The following is a 5,232-nucleotide window of genomic DNA, read 5'->3' as shown; positions in this document are numbered from 1 at the left end:
TTGATAAAGCAGATAATGCCAGGCTACAAACATGGATCTAAGTAGTAACTAAGTATATTTGAGAACAATCTTCCTATAAATTGTAACCCAGGATTCTGGACCAATGCCCAGAATACATAGTCTGAATTTGTACCTTTATGGAATCAGGTGGGCCTCCATGATGAACATGATTAATTTGATTCATTAAGCTGCCCCTTTCTATCTATTTCCTACTCTGAAGAGTCAAGAGATAAAAACAATAAAAGTCACATCTCTCAGACTTCCCTTCAGCTAGGACTGTATATACAAAATAATTTCCAGCAGTTGAATTAATCTCAGGAGACTTGGAAGGTAAAAGGGAGGCAGAGGACAACTCTGTCATTATTCCCCTGGCAAACAGTATGTGGAAATAAAAGGGTGAAGGGAATTGGGGACAGCCAATTTGCTTTCACCCATTTCACAGGTGTCCATCCCAAGCTGGGGCAAAGGAGGCACCTGTGGTCTTAAGTGCAGTCATTTTCAGCCTTTGGACAGAAGATTTTGTGGTTTGTCTTTAAACTCAGTGATTCTGATGGCACCCTACTTCTCAGCTCTTTTAAAGATATCCCCCGTATTCAGTCTTTCTTCTGTGTAAAGTACCCAGAGGAGATCTAGTTTCTGAAATGAATTGTGACTGCTGTAGTATTAGAGTAACCTTTTAAAATTTTAAGTGTTTCAAGATAATTTGAGTTGCTTATACTTAAGATATGCAAGTTGTATATACATATACATGATTTTTGTTTAAAATAGTATTTATAAGCTAAAAAAATTAATTTATTAAAACCTTGTGTAGAACTCGGGATATAGCTCAGTTGATAAACTGCTTACCTCACATGCACTAAGTCCTGGGTTCAATCCCCAGCACCACACAAAAAATAAATAAATAAATAAAGTAAAAATAAAATCATCTGTATAGACTTTCAGGCTAACAAAATATACTTAAGTATTTATGAAGACTTTTTATTCAAATTATAGATCTTTTCTATATTACAGAGCTTTTCTATATTTGATATTCTTAAAATAAGAGATAGATTAGTGCAAAATAGCTAAAGGCATTTATTAATCAATTTAAGTTGTATTTAAATGTAGGGAATTCAGTCAGATAAATCCACAAACTAACTGAATATTAATAGATGGAAATAAAATGAGTATTTTAAGTTAAGCAAAAAGTTAATAGATTTGTTTTAAAAATAAGATTTATAAGTTATGCTTAAAGAGTTGGTTTTCAAATTGAATGTATTAAAATAATAAATTTAAACACAATAACTCTAAAATGCCTTTTTCATACACTAATTTTTTCTGTCCCAATACAAGGCACTAAAAAACAAAACAAGAGTCTATAATTTGAATTTAATCTTTTTCTTACCCCAACAATGCAACAAGTTTCCACAGGCAAATACCTGCAATTTAAGTAGTCTACATGTACAGTGAACGCCTGCTGGTAAATTTCTAGAGATTAAGCAGATTTTAAAATTGTGCTCAATCAAATCATAATTTGATTATATTATTCTTATAGCTCACATCATGACTGTCAAGACATATCATGACTCCATGAAGTGAATAAAAAGGAGATGCAATATGAAATCAATAATTATAATTAGGAAACCTATCAAAGAAAATGCTGCTATAGACACACAGATTAGGGACAGAGAAGAAGTGGAACCAAGAACCACAAAGTGAGGAAGAAAAGCAGCAACTACAGTAGTTAGGAGTCTGCAATCACTGCCCTCAAGGCCAGCGTGCTTTGTGGTCTGATCCATCCCCACATTAGCCGCGGAGACACCACCTATGTTACCATTTATGTAGCCTAACCCCTCAGAATTCTGCAAAATCTGACACTATACCAATGCTAAGAAAAACAACAAATAAATAATTTATTCCAAACCAAGTCAAGAAAGTGGCAAGATCTAATTTGGGAATGGGAAAATTAGTGGAAAAATTGCTCCTTCCAGATGTGTTAGTGTAAACACAAAGAGTATCCTAAAGATTACAGAAGCCAACAATAGTTTGTGGCTTGGAGAAATAACTTTCCTCACTTTCAGATTCTGAGCCCATGAAATGTTTAAGGATAGTATGGCATATTAGTACATTTTCTATGGCTATAGAAAAAAAAAAAAATACCTGAGGCTGGTAACTCTGAAAAAGAAAAGAGAAATATTTAGGTCACAGTTTTGAAGGCCAGAAGTCCAAACTTGGAAGGCCCTATTAATTTAATCTTGGATTAGGGTCCCCTTTGCTGCATCACATCATAGTGGATGGCACTATGGTGAGAACACATAAGAAAGGAAGAATTTATATGGAGGACAGGAAGACATAGTACCCCTATATGCTATTCTCATATATTACCTTAATATATTACCCTCATATTATGACTCTGAATATTGAAATGTAGCTCAATTTCTTTCCACCTGCTGAAGTTTGGATATAGTTTATGCCCAAAGGTTGATGTCTTGGAAGCTTGGCTCCCAGTGTGACAATATTATGAGGTGGTAGAACTTTTATGAAATGAGGTCTAGTGGGAAATGGTTAGGTTATTGGTGGCTCTGCCCTCAGAAGGGATTAGGGTAGCTCTTATGGGACTCCAGTTAGTCCCTGCAAGCACGAGTTGTTATAAAAGAGCAATTCTAACCCTTGAATCACTCTATCTTTATTCAAAGCAGATCAGAAATGACACACAGAATAAATAAGTGAACTAGAATTTGATCCCAGATGCCAGAAGTTTTATGATCATGAAGCAAAACACAATGGTGCTCACGCTCACTATAAAGGAAACTGTTCTGACATCCAAAAATAATGGAGTAAGCATCTTAATTCTTCCTATGATCTGCATTTGCTTAAAAACAGGACTTACAGTACCAGTTAGAGCAAAGGTGAGACCTAAGGCTCAGCTGGAGCACGGCCGTAGATGAGTGCTAAAGTGGGCTGTGGATGGGGTATCCAGACGAAGCTGTGGGAATTGGGAACATGGAAAAGAGAGGTGGAGGAAGAGGTAAATTGACCCACAGAGGGAGTCTCATTACTGAAATAGCCAAGGGACCTTTAAATACAGAAATATCTAGTTTTGACTACTTTTATTCTTTTTTAGGTTTTAGGGTTTTTTTTTTTTTTCCTTTAGTTGTACATATTTAAGATATATAACTTAATGACTTATATTCATACACAATGTGAAATCATTGCCATAATCAAGCGAATGAACATATCCATCACTGTCTGTTTCACTCCCTCTTCCTCTCTCTCTCTGTAGTGAGGACATTTAGAAACTACCTTCTTATAGAACTGCCATGTTCCTTTATCTTATTAAAGCTTTACCAAATCCAACTATTCAAAAGCCTTTCTATAAGTAGTTTGTTGATTTTTAAAAAAGGTGTTGAGTTTCACATTCAGATTAACATGGTATGAACCACATGTTACATAAACAAGCTGGGAAAATAATTTTTAAAAAGAATAAAAGCAATAGCCTACAAGCAAAGGAGAATGAGAAAGCATATGCCCTAAGAAGTCACAAAAATCTCAATAAAGATGATATAAACTTCAGAGGTGGAGAAAGAAGATATCCAATGTGAGAGATACAACAAGGTAGCCCAAGTATTTGAGAAAATCCTTTATGTGTGGACACCCTCTGAGGATGATTTCAAATACCAAATTTGGGTTTATTCCTTAACAGTAAACCATACACTAAAATTATTGCTCACCAATTCAACAAAGTTTTTTGTAAACTTTCTTAACAAAGTCTGCATGCCATTATTGCCCCAAAGCAGGTTTAGAAATTGCCTATGGAATAAGCAAATGAAAGGTTTTTCATGTAATCTACATCCCAAATTAAACAGTGAAGCGTTGCTATAGAGATGTTGCTATAGAAATATATAGTTAAAAAATGTGCTTCTTGACAGTAATGAAACTGGCTACTTTTTATTTAAATGTATTCCAATATGAAAGTAATAAAGTGCCTTTCAAATAACTCTTTTAAGCCTCTCATCAGTTCCTTTCCAGCTATGGTGCACCTTTGGAGTTATTAAAACTTAAGCTTTACTTGTCAAACCCCGACAGGTATTGTATCCTCTTAAAAGGGAATTGAAGCACCATGTGAAGACAGCAATGCCATCAGAGATGTGGTGTTTCAAAGTGAACCTGTCATGAATTTTAAGTGTGGCTCAAATAAAATCATCCCCTGCTATGTCAAACCAGGCCTCTGATAGCAGGAATACTTAACTATGTTCAAGGGGGCTTAATGTTTTGTCAGTCATTTATCTTCACGTTTAAAATACGCTGTCGACTAGAAGTCAACTTTTACTATAATGAATTACAATCCTGCAAAGGAAGAGTGTCCCCCCTCTTGCCATCATGAAGCATCCACAGAAAACAGAGAATGTTTGTTTTCCTTTGCTCTTTTAACTAGTGGAAACTGCAGTGCCCACCAGAAATTATCCTCCATATATGTAATAATGATTAGAAGCAAGAAACATAGTGAAATTCCATTTATTGAGAATGCAAATATCTAACAAACTTAAGTAACTGGTGATTTGGAGAATTTTTAATGACTTGAAAAAAGTTTACTTGTCAGGTCAAGAATGTTTAAGCAAATGGGACTATAAATAAGTTCCAAGTAAAGGCTAGGATATGTCTGCTTGTTGATTAACAAAAATGTAAAGGCCATCAGACAACTGCTGCTGCCATCATAGGTGGCAAACAAGGGACACCAAGGAATAGAAAATTCTAAGGAAAAGAAAATCAAGTGACAAGGGGGAAGGAAAGGCCATGTAAATTTAGCCATTGGTATATCAATTCAGGCAGTGGAACTGGATAGATCAGAGAATATACATAATTATAAATCCAATCAGAGCTTTGAGGGAATAAGTGCAAATTCAGGAGATGCTGTGGATAATGAAGTTGTTATTCCATGGATCTCAGACTATTATGTGAGGCATATTGATTTCATACTTGTACAAAGCTGTCACATAGTAGGTGTGATTTCATTGAATAAATGACATCTGAATATTCTGAAGGTTACACTGAATATCTGCAGTTGACCAGATATGTGGATGACAGAATAGAATAATAAGGACAATCAGTCTCAAACTGATTTTGATCTAAACCCTGGTTCTTCATTTCAAACCATGGGAAATCTGTGCCCTTTTGCAAAATCCCTTGACTTAACCAACTTTAGTTTACTTCGGTATAAAATGATAATAACAGTAACATGAGCTATAAAGAGCT

Source organism: Sciurus vulgaris, assembly GCF_902686455.1.
Source record: "Sciurus vulgaris genome assembly, chromosome: 7".
Lineage (NCBI taxonomy): Eukaryota > Metazoa > Chordata > Mammalia > Rodentia > Sciuridae > Sciurus > Sciurus vulgaris.
The sequence above is the reverse complement of the archived record's forward strand: the minus strand, read 5'-3'. Positions refer to the sequence as shown.